The sequence below is a fragment of the Python bivittatus genome, unplaced genomic scaffold, assembly GCF_059951505.1.
Source record: "Python bivittatus isolate LINGU-HERP-01145 unplaced genomic scaffold, Pbiv_v1 ctg000060_np1212, whole genome shotgun sequence".
Taxonomy (NCBI): Eukaryota; Metazoa; Chordata; class Lepidosauria; order Squamata; family Pythonidae; genus Python; species Python bivittatus.
Window position 1 is genome coordinate 7,599,083 of NW_028277044.1, and position 21,815 is coordinate 7,620,897.

The 21,815-nt window shown below is 36.1% G+C and overlaps 1 long non-coding RNA gene across 1 annotated transcript in view; it reads right to left on the reverse strand.

The window, feature by feature from the left end:
* Positions 1–20,930, reverse strand: part of LOC148216425 (uncharacterized) — a 208,965-nt gene extending 188,035 nt beyond the window's left edge. Inside the window, exon 1 of the long non-coding RNA XR_015795426.1 lies at positions 20,656–20,930. This is a non-coding gene — a long non-coding RNA (uncharacterized LOC148216425). The remainder of the gene's footprint in view (positions 1–20,655) is intronic.
* Between the last annotated feature and the right edge of the window lie 885 nt (positions 20,931–21,815).

Genomic DNA, 21,815 nt, shown 5'->3' on the forward strand with positions numbered 1-21,815 from the left:
TATCTCTGGCAAGATTTCACTGTAGCTCCCTAAATTGCTAGTGACCATCTTTCCTTAATAGGTAGGAAAGCCACAGTGGTTACAGACTATGGAACCATCAGGTACTATAATGACCTGCAATTATAAGCAAACTTTTGCTTTCTCAAAATAAGAGTATAAGACATTTCCAAAAAGGGAAAAGTAGATCAAGTTCTAAGAAACTAAGGAACTGGAATAGTTCCTACAAAAATCCATGTTTGAAATTATAGCCTGTTTTGCTAACAGTTAGACCCAGCATTAACACTAATAATTTGATTTTGTCTGAAACTTAGGTTACATATTTCCATGAGACATTTTGCACAACTTGTAGAGTCCTGATTTGCTGGGATAATAGAATTTAAACTATCAACTATGTCATTGGCCCAACTCTGAGGAAATATTTTGTAAACCACCAGATAAATTTATAAACAAATAGCTTCTGTGGGGTTGGAAGTGCTAGAAATGATTCTATTTCAATTCATTTCATGTGTTCTGGATTCATGGAAAGTAGACAGAGGGCTTTCAGCAGGTTGGTTGAGAACCAGCAAGTGGTAAGTTAGAAGCACAGTGTCAACATTGATTGGCTGCTCTATTGAAAGACCCACTCACTGATCTTTTGGAGGAATCTCAACAAACACTGATTCACAGTGCAAAACTCTATGAGTGATACAGGAGATGAATAGAATGCCAATATTGTGAGAATAAATCACAGCAACATAACTTGTTTGAAGGTGGCATGGCATTTATACTGAGAGTTCTATCTCCAAATCTTTCCCCCTTCTCCACAGAAATCTTCAGATTATCTATGCCATATGTGGCATAGATAAGTAGAAGTAATATTTTCTCACTTCTCTACCTTGCCATAACTATCATTAAACGGTATGAGAAAATGAGGAAAAATGATTTAATAAGAAAATATCATTTTTAGCAGCAGCCTTGTTTTGGGGTAACTATGATACCAAAAACTATGTCTTATTGTACCAATAATTATAACTTGGATTTGCCCAAAGTGCTAGCTTAAATATTAACAGTAAGCCCAAATAACAACAATTGTTGTTTAATTTATTATCTGGGATGGGAGGAAATACCTTGCTGTAAAACATCTGTCAATAAATTAATCACAGAGAGCTGTACATTAACCGATGTCATGGTCTAATAATTTTTTAAAAATCTTGTTTTATATTTGTCCTGAATAGTACATTTTGATTTTTAAAAAGTATTTTCTATCAGATAGTTCTATTTCTTATGCTCCAATCACAGCCTTACTATTTTTAAAGAGAATTGTGAGAATGTATATGTGAGAATTGACACATATAAGTATATGGCATTAATTGTTTTAACTTGAAGCAATTAATTGCTTACCTGAACGTGTGAGTTTAAGTATGTGGTCTCTTTCTGTTTTAATGGATTCAAGCTGTCTAAGCAAATGAATAGATAACTACATTTATTCTGCATTTAACATGAACCCATTACTTACTGCTTTTGTTGTGTGTGTGTGTGTGTTTTTGCTGTTCTGCAAAAACAAAGCAAAAGCAAATGAGCAAAAAAGCATGCTTGATTAAAACCTGTTTATATAAACCTTTATTTTAATGCAGAATATTGTGTTTCTTTTCCATTTCCAGGGCTATTAATATGCCAAGCATAATGAGAAAAGGATGAGAAAAAAATTACTTAATTACTAGAATAAAAAGTTAGAAGACTTTTGGTCTACCTATTTTAAACCCAGTAAAGCAAATCTAGAGCTGAAACATCCTCAGTAAACAATTATGCTGGCTCTGTTTGAAAATCTCCAATGAGGATATCACTACCCCCCCAATAACCGTTTTTTTTTTAATTGCTAAACTGCTCTTATTGTAATGTTTATGTTATATTCTTGTAACTTAAGCTCCTTGGACCTATTCCTGCCTGAGAGTCTTTATGTAATTTTCCATTAAGTATAGTATTTGAAGAAATGTCAAATCTCTCCCTCAATCTCCCCACCCTGGGGTAAACATACAAATTTTCTTGAAAAAAAAGTTTACCTTAGACATTGTGGGTTGTATGTTAAAAGCACTAGAAATGGAGGAAGAAGAAGGAGAAGGAGAAAAAGGAAAAAGAAAGAAAATTTGCCAAATGTTATTTCAGAAAGTGAATTGAACCTTCTGCTCATCAGTCAACAGTGCTGCTGGCTTCATTCTGTTGTGCCAAATCCTGGTTTCATTCTCTCCTTCTTCCGACTGCATTAGTGAAATTCCCCATGTGCTTTAAGCTTCTGTCTCTTCGGAGTTGTCTTACAGCTGTAAGGCAGATGTTTTAATTTATGGTTTCCTTTGTCTCCTTTATGGTTCTTCCTCACTCATTTCTGAAGCTGACTCCTCATTTAAGCTGCAAATATTTGTTTTCTTGGGGGTGTTCTCCTTGGACAAAAAGCTTCAATCTGCTCCAATAGTTCTTTCTCCACTGGTTATGGGCTCTCTGCTTATACCAACTCCATTTCTGTTGTGCATTAAACATGGTTTTCTATTTACACTTGGGGAACTTTTCCCTTCCTTGCTCAGTCTCACTTTTTGGAATTTAGGATTACTCCCTCCTAACTCTGTTTCTTTCTCTTTGTAAACAACGCCTACTCCGCTTGCTTCTCTACTAGTTCCCTTCAATTCTTTGGTAATTAACTGATGACCTACTGGGAAATTTATATCCACCAGCATATCACAAGAGAGATTAGATGCAATCCCTACAGTAACATCTTTTGTGATCCCTTTCATTGCTAACTGGGCCTTCACCAAAGGTATCATTTGGGTCTTCTCCAAAAGATATGTGAGAACTTGCCTCCCTATTCTGGAAAAATCTAACAAAGTCACAGTGCACTAGTGTTATGGCACTATCTGTACCTATTAGACCAAGGACATTTCTATCATTTACTCTTGTTGATACTTTTCTTTCACTTTAGCTGTATTTTCGAGGGTAGCAGCCAATAATGTTTTCTAGGATTGGCTTATGCAGGTTCAGGCTATATGAACAGTTTTGCCACATATATAACATTTCTTCCTCCTTGCATTCCCATTTTGGCATTTGTAAGCTACTGGCTTGCTCTAACTTAGGTTTTGTTTTGTTTTTTCCCTAGATTGCTCTGTCATATTTCTTATGATCTTCTCTTTTCCTTGATTCTTTTCCAGTAAATAACTTCTGTGAGTGGCTCATTAATCCTCAGCCAGCATTACTGCACAATTGTCCTTCTCTAGATAGTAGTCTTCCAGCCTGGTGTGGGCCAGGGAAAACCACAGGGAAAATTAGGATTCACAGAGTTTAAAGAAGCAAATAACTATCCAAACTTCTCACCAACTTGTTTTTAAAAAAAAGAAGAAAAAAGGAAAAGGAAAAGGAAAAGGAAAAGGAAAGGAAAAGGAGAAGAGAAGAGAAGAGAAGAGAAGAGAAGAGAAGAGAAGAGAAGAGAAGAGAAGAGAAGAGAAGAGAAGAGAAGAGAAGAGAAGGGAAGGGAAGAGAAGAGAAGAGAAGAGAAGAGAAGAGAAGAGAAGAGAAGAGAAGAGAAGAGAAGAGAAGAGAAGAGAAGAGAAGAGAAGAGAAGAGAAGCAGAAAATACAAGTCTGACCTCTGTACCCATCCTTTTTTCTACCAACTACTATTCTTGGCTAAGTGCTAAGTAGAAGCCATCTATTCAAAGACTCCCCTTTCCAAATTTGATTAACAAACTAATCAAACACAGGATTCACATTCCAAAATTCCCAACTGAATCCCCAGCGCCTTCAAAATATGCCAGAAAAGCTCTTGCCTGAAATCCTCAGAGCCAGTGCTAGTCACTGTGTACAGTATCAAGTTAGTTAAATTAAGAATCTGATTTCATCTAAGATAACTTCTTATATTCCTAATGTAAGTACTGTATAGAATGATGAGAAACAGACAATCACTGCCATGTATTATATAACAGTTATATTATTACCTCAATATCAATACAACCATTGAAAGATCTTGAAGCTGTATATATGAAAGGCCACTGTCCTCTGGTAGAGTTTAACACTGTGGGCTAGAAAGTTCCAGAGTGGTATGTCATCTTAGCCACAAAAGCATTCAATAGCTTTAGCCAAGCAACTGCTGTTTTAGATTATCTCTCCATAATAATATAGGGGTAATAATACTAAGCTTCACAAGGTTACATACACACACACATACACAGAGTACACAAAATGTACCAGTATAAATGGAAAGTACTTTGAAGAAGACTCTGAAAATGTTATATAAATACTAATTTAAAACTGATATATAATTTATACTACATCATACTGTGTGTTTGTGTGTTATAAATCAAAAGTACTGTAGAAACTTAACCACAAACATTTTTCATCATTAATTTTAGGTATTGGACATCTTAAATTATTTAACTAATTAGTGTCCTCTGAAAGTGAGTTTATGAAAAGAAAACATAATTATCAAGAAATCCCATTACTAAACGTCATGGAACTTTGTTTTCGTACATGATAACTGCAGCAAGGTTATTTTATGCAGAAGGATGGAAAGGTTCAGCATTACCCACAGTGGAGGAATGGTTGGTGAAGATGATGGAACTTGTTGAGACGGCCAAGTTAACTTCTTTGATCAGAGAAAGGACAATATCTACGTTTATTGCTGACTGGAAACCCCTTGTTGGACTTTTTGCCTAAAAGCAAGGGGGAAAAATGAACATATGATTTGTGGTTTTGATGATTAGACAGGATAGATTATAGAAAGAAGAGAGTTATGTGGTAATCATAGAGGTAAATTTATAATTTTACTTATAACTGCTGTAAAGAAGATCAGAAGCCACTTCTTTGTATCTTTTTTTCTCTTTTCTCTTTTTCTTCTACCTTTTTTCCCCTTTCTTGCACTTTTAGCTTTTGCTTTATTTTTTTTCTTTTTCTTCCTTTATATTAATTTGTATTAGTTTTTAACTTCTTTTTTTTAAAAAATAATAAAATTATATTTAAAAAAGAGAAATCCCATTCCATAAAGATTACTAAACAACTTTAAAAATTGGAAGTTGTCAAAATAAATATATGTAAAATAGGAGATGACTGGAATGCAAATGTGCTTGGTATCTTTTCAACAAGAAAATAGCATCAAAATACAAAAACAATTATCAAAATACAAAAGTTTGTCAGCATATGAACTTGCAACCATCTCTATCCTCTCCCAAGTAATTTTCATGAAGTTTAATAACATTTCATAATAAAGATTTCAATATTCCATGGGAGGGGTGGTGGGGGAGGTTAGCCAAGCAATCACCTAATTAGTTGATTTTTTTTTTTTAAAGCCACACTCAATCGTTACCAATTCTGCGGCGACTGCCTGGACGAGTCCCTGCAGTTTTCAAGGCAAGGTGTTTCAGAAGTGGTTTGCCAGTGCCTCCTTCCTAGAGCAGAGCCCAGCTGGTGAGCGCAGGAGGTGGGCTTTCCGTTGCTTCATGCCTTTTTCGGGCGTGCGCAGCTTCCACGTTACCGGCAACTGCTCCCGTCTCCTTTGCAAGGCGCCACCAGCATTTTTCCTCCCACCGGGGTGAGAGTCCCCATTTATCTACTCACGTAAGTTTTTGAGCTGCTGGGTTGGCAGGAGCTGGGGAGGAAGCAGGAGCTCACTCTGCTGTCCAGAGCTGGGCTCGAACCGCTGAAGCGTCGACCATTTCTGCTGGCAACTTTCAACATCATTAAGCCGCTGCGCCACAGCGTCCCCTTAGTTGATGTTTACTAAGAATAATAATGCTGCAAGCATCTGGAAAAATGTTTGCCACTCATATATTTGTTCTTGTTCAATCATTCAGTGGATTCTGATTCTTTGGGACTTGATATACATAATTTCAGTAGGATTGTCTGTCAGTAACTGCTTCTTTGAGTTCTTGAAAGCCCAGGTTGTACCTTTAGTGATGGTATCTAACCATCTCACCTTCTGTCAGCTTCTTTTCTGACTACCTCAATTTTTTCCCTCCCAAGGAAGAGGGTTTCTCCAGTGACTCTTGCCTTCACATTACATGTCCAAAACATTTAAGCTTTACCTTCATTATTAGGTCTTCCAGTGAGCAGTTTGGTTTTACTTCATTTAGTACTAAATGACTTGCTCTACTTATGGTACAAGAAATTCTTCACAATTTCTGCAGCATCACAAAAAGAGACCCATTGCTCTTCATTCACCCTTTCGGACGGTTCAGCTTTCCCAGCTAAACAATACAATTGGGAAAACTATGACCTTGACAATATAAACCTTTGCTGGAGATGAGATATCTCTGTACTTTAATATTTTGCCAACATCTGCCATAGTAATTCTTCCAAGGAGCAAGCATCTCTTTATTGGATGGCTACAGTTCATGAAATGTACTGTATTATCTAGATACATTTTGAAACTTACAAAGGTAAAGACTGTAACAGCTTCAACTTCATTCCTGCTTATTATCAGGTTGGACTTGCCTGTCCATATACTATATACACATATATACATACATACATATACATACGTACGTACATACACACAAGCACACATGCGGAAATATCTGTGTTTGCTCTCCCTTTTTTCCACTTCAACACAAGATTCCTTAACTTCTCCTTTTCTCAGCTATCAAAGTGGCATCATCAGCACAAATGAGGTTGCTCTTAGCAATTTTAGTCCATGTTTCTATTTCTTCTACTCTAGCATTTTCATGTTACATTCTGCCTTTAAATTAAATAAACAAGGTGATGGGATTCAACTTTAGTACACTCAGTTCCCTATTCTGAATCATTTCATTACTCCATATTCTGTACTAGCTATTGCTTTCTGGTCATCATAAAAATTCAGTAGGTAGATGAGGTGACTTTGTCTTTGCTGCGTATGATTGTATGGAATATTGCTGTTGGTTTGATTGTTTAATTTAGTTTAAGCTGTAACTGTGCAATGAGCCATAGTCAGCACCAGTCTTTTTTGCTGACTGAGTAGAGCTTTTCCACACTATTTGCAGAGTGTGTAGTCAATTTGATTTTGATGTTGGTAACGTTCATGACCAGAGCTGTCATTTGGATTGTTGAAGAAGGTTTTGACTGATGGCTGGACTACCAGGTTTAGCCATTTTTCAAACCATATTTGGATTCTATGCACATGTTTTGTCTGTGACACTTTGAACATAAATGTATTTCTATTCTGTAATAATAGTATTATAGAAAAGCACTATTCTAAAACTGCACAGTGCCCAGATATAAAAGTATCCTAAGGGGCAAAAAGGTATGGGGGGAGCAGTGGTTGTAGAGTGAAGAGGAGGGCATGCTCCCACTTCACCTTGTAACCACCTCCTACCTGTGTTGGGCTTGCTGTTCATCTGCACATTAGTCGGGGCTACTTTTAAATACAGTGGAACCTCGGTTTACGAACTTACTTCATTCCGTGACTCTGGTCACGACCCGAACTGGTCGCGACCCGAAGCAAATTTTCCCATAAGATTCAATGTAATTACCATTAATCCGTTCTGGCGTGGAGGACAGGGAGGCGGCTATTGCTTGGAGGGAGAGTCCCCCTCCCTACGACCACGTGTCAGGGGTGGAAAAATGGCTGTGGACCACGTGTCAGGGGCGGAAAATGGCCACAGACCACGTGTCACGGGTGGGAAAATGGTCGCAGACCGGGTCATGGGAAGGAAAATGGCCATGGATCCTGTTCGTAACCCAAGGTGGAGTTTGAGAACCAAAGCAAAATTTTGCAGCCGGAGCTGGTCGTCACCCGAAAAGTTCGTGAACAGAAGTGTTCGTAACCCGAGGTTCCACTGTATAGGTTTAGTATTATTCCAAATATTTCTAAAACTGTGTCTAGAAGTACTAAAAGAATTCCCTTTGAAATGTGGAAATTAAAACATGTCCTATACACTATACCAGTGTTGTCCAAACTTGGCCACTTTAAGATGAGTGGACTTCAACTTCCAGCATTCCCCAGCCAGCATGGCTGGCTGGGGAATTCTGGGAGTTGAAGTCCATTCATCTTAAAGTGGCCAAGTTTGGACAACACTGCACTATACATAAGGATAAAACCATTATGCCTTTGGCAAAATAGGGATCACCAATGAAGATAGCAAATGTTTTCTGATAGGATGGCAACAGTTTTCTGCCAACTCAAGGACTAGTGAATAACACTTTAACACAGTGTAAGGAAGAGGTCCATAATCCTGTTCAGAATTATTCTACTTGTCCCTATAGCAGTGTGTTAATTTTCCTAAGCGTTTCCTTCTTAAGAAAGTGGATTTATGATAAGATTACTTTTGTACTTCTTGCCACTTTTTGATTATGACCATAGAGGAGCAGAGTAATTAAATAAGACTAGGCAGTGCCTTCATTTAAATAAAGGCCACATGGTCGCAATCTATCTTGCAGCCATTACAAAGCTAATTTTCTCTGTAAGAGTTTTAAGTAAAGATCCCAAGCTCAAAACTAATTAAATGTTTTCTATCTACGTTAATGCAGATGACTTGCAAGCATTATCTGCTCAATATTTAGAAGGAACTTAGTGACATACTTAAGAAGGGAAAAAGAGTAAAGGAAAAAAAACTTAAGTCAGCTAGGAGTCCACTGTGGTTTCAGTGAATCTAAATAGAAACTTCTACCAAGTAGAATGTTTGAGTCAATGGGAAACTCCTTAAGCCTGCAACAATCTGAGTATTAGAAAAGTCTCCATGCTGGTGTCCCTGCTGTTCCTTCCCATTCTGTCCAAAATCATTCACCCTGTTTTAACAACAACAACAACAACAACAATAATATGTCAGAGTATTGCCCCTAATATTGATTTATCTCACATCACAACATTTCATCTTTTACTTACAATATTTAAAGTGTCAAAGTAGTTCTTCGTATAAATCATTGATCAACTCATAACAATAATAATAAGATTAATATAGTCTAGTAATGCTTCTATAATTAATAATCCTACCAGCTCATCTAGGAGTCAGTTCCTTAATGTTGGAAAATATTATGTAAATATTATGTAAAAGGCTCAGGACTTTGCCATCAGCAGGATGACTCTCTGAAAACTTAACAGAACTGTATTGAATTTGCTGTGCAGGTATAATATTGCAAAACAAAGATTTGCTTTCCAAAATTGGTTGGATCCAGTCTGGAACTGGAGAGGGGAAAAAAAAATGCAGAAAATGGATTTCTATGGGAGAATAGACATACTCTCATAACGAAGAGTGGAGCTGCTATTAAGGGGTTGGAAATAATTCAATTGTCAAGTTCTTGATCATACCGCCATCACAGAAAGCAATATTTTTCCAGAGTTTCTTTACCAAATTGAAAAGGGATAAGATGTTAGCAAAAACCCAGTAACATGACTGTTCATTCTTTTAGAATTCAATATATCTTCTCAGTTCATAGTATTTCACTGTGGGGACATGGCACAAAATTTACATGATCTGAAGAGAAATCAGAAATCTCAGAAAAAAATAGCAAAATGCTGTTCAGTCATGATTGACTGCTGTAAGGAAACCCTGAGCATAATTTAGCTCTGATAGATTGTCTCATGTCAGAAGGAAATTAGCTATGTTTTTTTTTCTCTTTAATTTATTACATATTTGTTTGATAATTTACACAGAATTTTTATCTATGACATAAATAGTATCAGATGGATGGATGGATGGACTGCAAGGAGTTGTCCTAAAATAGATACTCTGATATTGATATGTATAGACAGCCAATGCTTCTAAATCATGAATTTCTCTGCCTATCAGAGGTTTTTTTTTTTTTTTCTGGTTTGTTTGTTTGTTTCTTTAAGTAGCAAGGTTAACATTACTATTGGCTTAATTCACTTTGGAGCTTTCAGATTATTTAGTGTGGTAACCGAGAGCTTTTAACTTGACTGTCTCCTGAGTTAATGAAATGTTATGCTTCTGTGCTGGTTTGCCAGCATACTTTGGAACTGACCTCACCTTGTAGCACTCTGAAAAGTCCAGGACTCGCTCTTAGACTGAACCTTACTTTTACTTCCTGCATGATTGGGGCAAGTTTAAATCTCTTGACAGTAAGTGAATAGGTGTTGAACTTATATTGATGCTGTTAGTGGATGCTGATCCAAAGGGGCAGAAGGCTATGAATTCTATTCATTCTGTTCTGACCTCTCTTTCTGTGGCATATCTATCTCTGTGACATAGTGTTTCACTCTCCCAGCTTGCCTCTAACTCTTCTAATAAGTAGAGGTGCAATATTGCCAGCAAACCAAAACTTTGGCCAATAATCAGGAATTATTCCCAGGAGGGACATGAGTTGTGAGGAGATGCAACAAAAACAGATATCTCCCAAACCCAGGGATCAGTGGCATCAGTCCATAAGAGCAGGTCAATGGCCATTCTTCTGAATCTTGCTCAGACTTTGTCAATGTTGCCTGACATTCCACCGAAGTCAGTGAAATACATCCTATGGTGATATGCCAAACCTGGAACTCCAGAAAAGCTGGTATAAAACTAAGAATGTATTTTTTAAAAATATTTTTGACAGTTTGTAGTTTTAAAGTAGAGTTGAACACCTTGTACATTTGTTTCAGCCAATTTCTACCCCTTGCCTCCATGGAGGATGCAGTTACATTCTCCTTGCTAGACAGTTTGGAGGCTGCTGTGTTGTTATTACTTCATCTCTCCTAAAGAGACAGAATTTACACTTTTATTGAAAATATCCAATCAAAACAAATTAAAGTAAAAATAAAAAAAGGTTTGACTCTCCCTATTCTTCATTTGATTTTGTGAAAAAGTAGAACAGCTTCATGCATCTGGAAATGATCTCATTATACCTTGTGGATTAATCTCTTCTTTCTAAATTGAACTTAAATCTCAAAGCCACTCAAATCAAATCCATTTTCCACTGAATCTCAAACCACAAACTCAAACTGAATCATACCTTCTTTCAGTCTCCAGTTCCCATACAATCAGAGCTGAATCACATTGACATAAAATTACAAATCCTATTTCATCAGAGCCCTGCCTTCTTCATTTTGTCCTTGCCCTTTTGAGGTAAAGAAACAAAGAGATAATGTTCAGCTGACATTCATCTGGATGCAAACAGGACATTGTACAGGATTTGCATCTTGATAAAAACTAGACTCTCCATTACTAAATATAAGAGTGTTCTCCCATTTTCAATACCCTGTACTCAGAAATAAACTACATTTCCAGGGTTACATTTAAGAAACACATTCCCCAAAATAGCATATCTTTGTAAAAAGTGCCTAAGCATTCACTGAAATAGAAATAATGGGAAAATGTATTTACCACATATTTGAAAACAATATATTTAATTAAACAATGATAACCATATTAGAAGCACTTTAGATTTTGCCTCAAGAGCTTAGATGAAAACATTGTGGTTAAGGACAGTTTGAATAATGTGACCTAAATTGTGATTTGGATCAGAGTTTTAATAATAAATTTCCCTTTCTGGACCAAACTGCCCTCTAGGAACTCTCAACAATCTGACGAGCTTTGAAATATGATCCTGAGTAAAATGTATGAATACACAAATGTTCTCATGCTCCCTTGCTTAGCTTACAATTATTGAAATACATTTTAATTTGAAAGTGAATCTTCAATTTTTCATCATTTGCTCTGTGTCTGCTGTGACCCATCTTGGCCTAATTCTACATTCTGAACAACTTCTTTATTTCCTTAATGTTAACTGTATTTTAGGAGGCAGCTACACACAAAATTCTAGCTAGTTGTGTTTGTGTTTGTGTGTTTCTGAATGACACAAGCTGGAAGGGGCACACCCATCATTTGGGGCTCAATATGTTCTATTGCCATATATTTCTGAACTATGAACCTATTCTTTCTAGCCAATTTTTACTCTAATTCTAAATGAGTTTTCCATACCCTGGTGTCATTCAGAAGGGCTGAATTATATTACTCACTAATCATTCAAAGGGCCCCAGGGTAGGGAAGACTACTCTATAGCCTTACCTTCATAGGTTATACAAATAATATATATTATTTGTATAACCTATGAAGGTAAGAACATCATTTGATTAAGTCCCACTATAGGTATAGTCATCCTTTCCTACCATTCAAATAATTCTTCAGTATTGAAAAATGTGACTCAGAATTCCTTGCCTTGTGTTTTCTTCTCACTACTCCATTCTGTCAAGAATGACATTTTTGTTTGTAAGATAATGTTGTTTGTTTTATTATTTGTTTTATTATAAACAACATCTACATACTATTCAAAAGAGACAAAAGACCAGAAGATCACCTCACTAACATTCAATCACCAGCAATCATCTCCAGCAATCATCACCCAGGTAAGCAAAGGTCACCACCAGGCACACAATCAAGCAGCAAACATATGCTAATCAATGAACTACCAGAGGAGCAAAACAGAACCCCCACCCCCACCAACACTGGCAAGGCAGGCCACAGCAGATAAATAGAGAGCAAACCCCATCCCATTCTAGCACTGAAGATGTTACCTAGCCGGGTAATGAAACATTTGGAAGAAAAGAACCAAGCTCAGAGAACCCCAAGGACTCCACAGTGTTATTATTTATTTATACAATTTAAAGGGTGCCAAACTTTTAATGACTCTGGGTAGCTTATAATCAAAAGTAGGAAAAAACAAAACACACAAAACAAAACAAAACAAACACCAAAACAGAGATAACACAGCCCAAAGATAAATATAAACCAAAAACGTCATCCATCAGACGCTCAGCCATCACTCAACCATCACAGGGGGATATCATTGCAGACAGCAGGAACTACAACAAGGAAGACATGCTTTCTGGATCCACCTAGATCAACAAATTAAGACATTTATTCCTAGAAATACATAAGAAGCTACAAAAAAATAAAGATATTTAGGGTACAGGGGAAAAATGTAACATAAATATCTGCTTGGAATCAGATTCACATCATGCTTATCCCAATTCTGCCTATGACATCATGGTTTTTTTTTTTAAAAAAAACAAAACCTGTAGGGAAGAAGTCAAGCAAGCAGATTTCCTCAAAGCAGATGAATAAAAACAACAACAAACTCTAAAGTCATAAAGGACGTGCCTTGCTGAAGAACACGAGGCTCACGAAATATGGTTCTGCTGGCTGAAACTGATGGGAGTTGCTGTCCAACATGGATTTCACCACATGAGAAAGAATGAAACTTGTAGTTAGTTCTGCTGCTGAATCAATGAAGCTTAAAAGTGCTCAACTTTGGACCGTGTCTTTATATTTATCATGCTCCAACAATAGGGGGAAAAAATCTAGGAGCTGTACAATAAAACTTTATATTGCAAGCAATTTTGAAAATATATCACTTGATGCTGCCTACAGCTCACACAAGAGAGCTACTCTGAATTGTTCAGTACTAAATCATAATAATTTTCTTCCTCGGTGACTTGCTTTAGAGATTAAAGTGTACTTTAAAATCATTCTTTTATACATTTATCTCCAAAAATGCAATCTATGCGCAATCATTTGGGCTTACATAGTAACGTATCTAAACTTCTACATTTTGTGGTAAAAATGAAGTACCATGTTATTACACTGCTTTTGATTATCATCATCGTTTTATTAGCAGCACTTTGTAAATCAATGTATAATTATTCCAGCCCCAGAGTATTTATCAAACTCATTCTTAGATGAATCTGTATTTGAGCTGACAGAAATAGACTTGGTCAAATTACAATGTTTGACTCTCAAGCAAGAAATGCAGGTTTGAAATTGGCACTCAGCACGGCAGGACTTTGCAAAATTACAGTGGGACACAAAACTTAGGTCATTCTCTTATTTGGCTGGTGCAATCACTGTGCTGCCAAACAAACACTGCAAAAATGTCTCTGGAGTTTCCAACATTCCTCCTGCCTGATAATAAGATGAATTTCACAACTGTGAGGCTCAGCAAAAGGAAAATTGAAGAGAGGGTAAATATACTGCAGAATGTTGCACTGTGCTATGTCAGCTAGATGCAACTGTAGGAGAGTCAGTCTGGCACACTGAGAAGGCTACCTATGCTTAGCCTTCTACATACTCAGCCTTACAGTATATACAAGTAGGGCTATGCTAAAAGTGGGCTATAGAGACTGTAGGCCTTGGAAAACGTCTGAATGGCTTGTGCTCTGGACCCTAGTGGATACTTTGGTTTGCTCAATTAAATAAAAATATTAGGCACTTTAGGCACAACGCCCGCTGGATGAACTTGGCCCAGTCACTCTCAGTGCCATGAAGAAGGCAATGCAAGCCAGGAGTCAACACTGACTTGAGGAATGAATAAATAAACAAATAAATGAATAAACAAACAAACAAACAAACCTTTGGAATTACAGCCCAACCACTTCTACAGCTTTCTACTTCCAAAGGAAATGCTTCTTCTAGTTTACTCATGCAGAGGTTGTTTTATTGTAGGGCTCCTAAGCTTGCCACTGAAGAGATGAGTGTCCCTCTGAAGACATGGACTAGTGTTCCAGAGTCATGAGTGGTGGAAAGGTGAACTATGGTAAATACTAGTTAGCATTCGCCTTCAATCAAATGAAACAATTTATCTCTCTTGAACACATTTTCTATGAAAAGCAGATAGCTCCAATCAATCAGTCAATCAACATAGAAATAATGTTTTAAGCTCTCAATTTTAATATTGGTTCCATCTTAACTCCCCTGCATGCCTTTTCTTTGTTATTTTTTCCTTTCTCTTTTTCTTATTATTACTAATTTTCTTTGTCTTTTTAATTCTATGTAATGTTATGACTTGTGATCACAACAATAAATTGATTGATTTATTGTTCCTATCACTGAACTAAGAACTTCAGTATACATCTCCTTTCCATTATGTCTTTATACAAAAGTAAGGCACGTTCACTAAATGTAATTTAATTTGGGATTATTAGACCATTTTGATCAAGTGAGGAAATTCTGAACTGCATACCTTGTTTGTTTTTGCATTAAATTATTTCATGAAATTTTGTTCATTCAATTTGCTTCTATAAATGACACTATGGCTGCCATTCTCCAAATCAAGGAAATTCCCTAAGTAATAGTTAGTGGATCTTATCATGTCAGATGCTTGAAGAGTTGGGAGAATGACTAGCATGTAAAATACACCTTTGAAATTAAAATAAATGAACTGTCACCTGGCAGAACAGAACAATATGCAAATTAAAAATGATTATAAATTATGCAAGTAACATCTTGGAAGCATGGAGAAAAGGCCCTTAGGCTATTCAAAGAAATAACTGTAGCTTAATGATAATGATGAGGTTGCCAAGCACTGATATAACATCTTTTAAAAAATCTGAGACAGACAATAAACAGGATTTCATTTTAATTGACACATAATTGAGGAAGGTGATGTGATATGTGGGTGCATGTTAATATGTACAGGTATTTATGTATTTAAACACACATAGCCTGTGTTTTATTTATTGTTGTGCTGCCTTTTAAAGCTTGTAAGCTACATGGAGTCTTGTGGAGTAGGGTAGCATCTAACTCTAATAAACAAATACATAAGTTTTGCTGTAATAATGTCATGGTTTATGGTTAAGTCCTGTAACATGATCTACCTCATTGGATATGAACCAGCAATAACTGGACAAAAGGCAAGGCAAGGCAAGGCTTTGTGGAAAACTTGCAACCTCTGCTACAAATAAGCTTGAAATGTTACTAAGGACAATTCTGAAGTAGATATTCTTTGTTCCCGAGATTATTCTAATTATTCTAATAAAATCTATTTTTATCTATTTTTTGGCCATGCACTGACCAAAAGTGGAAATTCATGCAGCTATTCGGTTTTTGAAAAATGTGTTAGTATACAGACACAAAAAACAAAAAGAAAAAAGAAAGAAAAGTTACCAAAAAAAAAGAAAGAAGAAAAACAAGTAAAAAAAAAGGTGACAAGATGCATATATGAATCCAAAAATTGCAATGCTTCTGCTAAGCATTAAATTTGGAATAATATTGATCAGTCTTGTGTCAGTAAAGAACCAGTTCACAAACAGAGAATAAACACATTTCAACAATCAAAGAACATAAATCCAGGGTGGCGCTATATTCCCATTGTAAAAAGAGTATTTTCTTTTCTATACCTCATAGTCAGGTATTCTTCCTCATTAGTTTTTTTTTTTTTCCCCTTTTTTCCCTCAAATTTTTGCTATGCAAGTCAAAGTCACATTCATAAGTTAAAACATGTTCCTTTTTTCCCCAAAAGCACATTAGCAAGCTTGTAAATGTCAAAATGGAATAATACAGAGACCAACCGATATCACAAGGGTCACCCCGTTTTTACACTTCCAGCACAATAAAATTGAAATCTGTTTGAATTGTTTCTGAAATGTCCGACAAGCATGAACCACACATTCAATTAGTCTCACCTTTATATAACATCCCCTAAGACTTTATTCTTGCAAATAACTAATGTCTGCTTTAACAATACCATTTTGTGATCTTGTAGAATGCGATAGATTTAGAATAATTTCAAACACATTTCAGGGTGGATAGTAATTCAGGAGTTATAGGTATTGTTGACGCATGTAGACTAAAATTTGAAATGAAAAATATTTTAACTGAACATACTGACATTCTATCATTTTAGATAATCCAAATTCCTCTTCTATTAATTGTTCCATACATAGACTCCACATCATTTTCTCCTGGTAAAATACACACATGCACGCACCCACATGTCATAGTAACTGTGGGTCTTACCTCTGGAAGAGAGAAAATAATTCTTGACCCATTTTTCTGCCCACAGATTGGAGAATGTTGAGATACCATTTGCACAAAGCTCTAATTTCAATCCATGTTTGTGTGCATTAGCAGCCCATAAGAGAGTGAAAGATATAAACGAAAAGGTACTACACAGAAAGAAGAATATTTAGAGATCCAGAAATCAGGACAGGAAGAATAGCAGAAAGCATTGAGTGCATTTTGATAGGTTCAGAATTCCATAAAATATGTCTGTGTATATCTTTGCAATGCTTTTGAGGCAACGTCTATGCCTTTTGGTTTGGATTTTGTTTTTTTTCCAGTTTAGCGCCCCCCCCCCCCCCCATTATCACCACCACAGAATGGTCCTAAGTCTCAAATCATTTCAGTCTCAAATCATTTCAGCAGCTCTTGTAGCACAATATAAACTATGTTGCCCTTCAATAATATAGTAAGTTGGCATTTTTGTTTGTTTTTATTATACCTTTCCCCTGAAGACAACTGTACAAAGCCTCTAAACCTGATGCACTTGCAGTAAATCTGCCAGAAGTGTGCATGAGTAAATGTGTACAGAAGTGTGCTATTTAAAACACCATAAAGAAATCCTGATGTGCATTAAGTCTGGTAGTACAGTGCATGATGTACAGTATCTAACAGTCTGTTGCTTCTTTAATGTCCATTAATACAGCAGAGTAGATATAGTAGGTGATCCAGAACCATTGCATATGTTGGGTTTTTACAGTTACAGGAGAGAATTGCTATCAATGCCACAAATGGGTGTTTTTAACAATGAAAAAGATTCCTGGTAGTGGCATTATGTGATGTGTGGAAGAAAACCTGGTCATTTGAAAATATATAAGCTGAAGGGTCATGGAAACGTAACTTTGCTGAGGTTTACAAATCAGTCCAAATAATTTTTTTTTGCTGGATGATAAGTAATTAGTACTTAATAAGTAATATTATAGGGTTAGGTTAAGTTCTAAAAATGATTTGCTTTATTAGGAAAAATGCATATAGTCACAGACCATAGTGCTTCCTCCATTACAACTGATCACCTCTCATGCTGGGGATTTGGTTTTGCTTCTTCAGCTACCCGTACTTCTACAATTAGTAGCAGGGGACATTAATAACTAGTATGCATTTTGCAAAAGGGAACATTCATGTATAGAGCTAAGCATGGTCAAACCTGGCTAGTATTTAGATGGGATCCCACCTGCAAATACCAGGGGTATAAGCCAAACCTGGAAATTAAAGGGCAAATCATGTATGAGTTACTGGTTGTGTTCGTGCAGTCATAAGTCAATCTAGGGTTGGACTTTACCTTTACATTAGAAGGAATTAGCCAAAAATGCTGGAGGGAAAGTGGAAGGCTAAATCTGATATCAATTCTACTTGAGACTGGAGTTTCTTGAGATACTTCCATCCAGTCTTATGAAAATCATAACATTGCATCCTAACATGAAATTCTAACAGATAACATATACATAAATTTATTACATTGAAAAAAAACAGTATTTATATCAGTTTTACAAATGGTTTTATTAATGCTGTAAAAATATTATAAAACTGTGTGTAAAATCTATATTTTAGTTTTTATAAATACAAAATATAAGTATAGTTTAGTTTATAGTGAAATGTGTATTTTATTTTACATTTTATATGAAATATGTTGACTATCTTTGAAAAATACAAATGAATGTTTATTGATTATGTGACATCTTGTCCATGGAGACTCTTACTGGCCACATAGGTAGACCTTTCTCAGGATGATCAGGCCCAGCCTGGTTCTTTAGGTCTTCCAATGGTGCACCCATTGCCACTGTAATTGAATTTATCACTTTGCTGGTGGTCACCTTCTTCATATTTAATCATAGTCCCATATTTTCATTTTGCTCCTTAACTTTTATTACTAAAGCTTGCAGACCATTTGCATTTTCATTTATCAGAGCAGTGTCATCAGCACAAAACAGATTATTGATGTTTCTTCCTCCAGTTTTAAAATCACTCTCATCTGCTTCCAGTCCAGCTTTCCTCAGCATATAATAATGCTTCTTCTCTCTTTTCTCACAAAATTCTTTGTTAAGTTCCTTCCTAAGATCTTTGTCTTTCCTGGTTTTGGTTTCTGTTTTTGGCAATTTCTAACATTAGTCTGCTGACATCTAGTTTACTTTCTTCTGTTTTTTGGTCTGTGGCAGTCATTTTTCACATTCAACCTTAACAACTTCTTTGATTTCATTCCACAGATCTTCTGATTCCCTATTAATGAAGTTCAGGACTTCAAAGCAATTCCTGAAGTTTCCCTTGAAAATAGTGGGTATACATTGAAGATTATATTAGGGAAACTGGTCAGCTTTGTTCCTTCTCCTTAGCTTTGCTTGGAACTTGTACATGGAGCAATTTGTGATATTTCCAGAGTCAGCCCATGACTTTGGTATTATAACTGAGCTCTTCTACCTCTTTGTAACAATAATATACAGATAGTCCCCGGGTTAAGAACGCCTGGTTTATGGACAACCCTTAGTTAAGAACGGAGCTTATTGTAGCAAAATTAAAATTAAATACACAATGATTTGAGTTAAATGCATGGTTAGAGTTAATTGCACAATGCTACTTATACAGTATTATGCAATAATACTCTTCCGGCTTACATACAAATTCAACTTAAGAACCAACCTTGGGAATGGAACTCGTCCTTAAACTGGGGACTATCTGTACTTAATTTGATTTCTGTATAGTCCATCTGGTGATATCTATGTATGTAGGTGTCATTTTGGTTTTGTAAGCAATGAAGAAATTGTTGGATTGGCAGAAACTCCTAAGTTGCTCTCCTGCTTCATTTCTGTTTCCAAAGGCAAACTGTCCAACTATGTTTTCTTAGCATTTCCAGATTTGGTATTCTATTCTCAACCACAAGCAGCACATCTTGCTTGAAATTTCTGTTGATTTCAGATTAAACTGCACATGAATATATTACAATATTATTACAGTGAAATAAATATGCTGATTCTACTTATGTTATTTTATTATGTGTTCTTCCTACAGAGTGTAAAAATAAGATTGAACCATTTAGATTACATTAATTTCTACAAAATTCAAAAACAGGAAGAGCTGACTTCACAATATCAAAGTATCAATTTCTATGAATTCTGATACAAATTTATCTAATTTATAACTCCCTGCTAAATATGTGAATTGGAACTTAATTCTACTGCAGGTTAGGCTTCACAGTGTCTGAATATTCGCATGTAACTTTTGGCTTTAAAAAAGGATCAGAAATATTATTTTTAATTTATACTTTGAGAAGAAGAGTCATTTAAAAGTATAAATGTGGAGAAGTTCTTCACAGAACAGAGACCAGGGGATTTGTATAATTCTGTGCATGGGCCAGGTTGTTCCTTTTTTATTATGGCAACTGAGATTAGAACTCCATGCCTGGTTTCTATTATGCCAATAATTTTGGCCAGGAACAGGTTCTCTCTCTTTTCATGAATGGATGGGATTATAAACAGTTTTGAGATTGGTATAAATTGTTATGGAAATCTAGGAGGCTTGCACAAGCAAGCAGAGCTAATAGACACAAATGGAAAGGAACATGTTGGAAATAGTATTCAGTGCCTGAAAGCACAACTTGGTGAATTCATTTTGAATCCACAGGCCTAAACACATAAGACCTAATAGATATTATGTGCATCAGTAACCACATCTTGAAACCACAAAAGACAATTGTGACAGAAGTCACTTTGGGGAGACAACTTTGGACTAGAATGTATGTCTGTAGGTAGTTAGAAAAAATACATATAATCTATCCCTCCCTCTCTCCCTCCCTCCCTTCCACAATTTCAAATAAAAACAAGAGGTCAGCCTGAAATGAAGCATAGCAAGATACTGTTTCTGCTTCTCATACAATCGTCACACTCAGATTCTCCTAGTATCACTGGAGAATAAACGTTTTGAAAGATGATTTGTAGAGAAGTTAATAACCAAAAGCTCTTTGTTACCTTGCAGTATTTTGGTGAAAATCGTATTGTTTCACAGATGATGAATCAGAAGTAAATATGTCCCCTGGCAGCCCAATGACATTCATAGGTATGATTCGCTATAGAAAGCCAAACACCTGTACTTCCAGATGTTGCTTTTTGAAGTCACAAATTCTGACTCTGTAAACACAGAGAGAGAGAGAGAGAAAGGAGTTGTTACTGATTATTATGGCTGCCTGATTTCTGTATATTAACCTCCATGTTTATTGGATAGTTTCTAACCAGTTGCGTGTGAAACAAATAAATCTACCTTAACCTCATACTCTCTTTGCTGAACATTTGTGTTTTAAGAGACTGTTTCTTCCTTCAGTAGCATGGGTGGCTGATTATTTTGGGGGGTGGGCAGGGAGGACTTTTAAAACAGTCTTCAACTTATGTTGAAATTTCAGACACCTATCAAAATATTTAGTCCTAGAATCACAGAATTATAGACCTGGATGAGACCATTTAGTCAGTCAAATCAAACCATTCCCTGCTCAGTGAAGGAATCCAAACTGAAGGTACTCTGACAGATTGCTATCAAGCTGCTGCCTGAACAGCCAGCACCAATTAAGGGCGTCCTCCCATCTTTCTCCATAATATTTCCATTCTGAAGTTCATTTCTGAAGATGATCTTATTTACAGAGAAACATAATACATTGCAATATAGTGGTAAAATTATTTACCTGCTCTGACTCAGAATCCTGTGACAAACTGGGTTATTTTGTCATTGTTTTTTAAGTGACCAGAGCAAGAACCCTGGTTTCTGAATTATGTCACCCAAATGATGTGACAGTTCACTGACTTTCTTTGTTAATTGAGATAACAGGGTTTTCCATTTGCTGTTAACTGAAAGCCCTCCAAAGAATTGCATGCCTCAGCTGTGTGAAATATGTGCACATACACAGGCAAAGACACACATATCATTTCTGTGTGTCATATATTTTTTAGTCAAAAATTCCAACTAAAAAGTTAAGCATTTACCAAAGTGTTTCTCCTGGAGCTAAATTGCTGCTTGGTAAGGAGCAATAGAATACCAACTGTGATATTGATTTGCATTTTGAGGTCTTGCTACAAAATTACACTTTTTAAATTGCACCACCTCCAAACAGATTTAAACTGCTTAACTATATACATGCTTT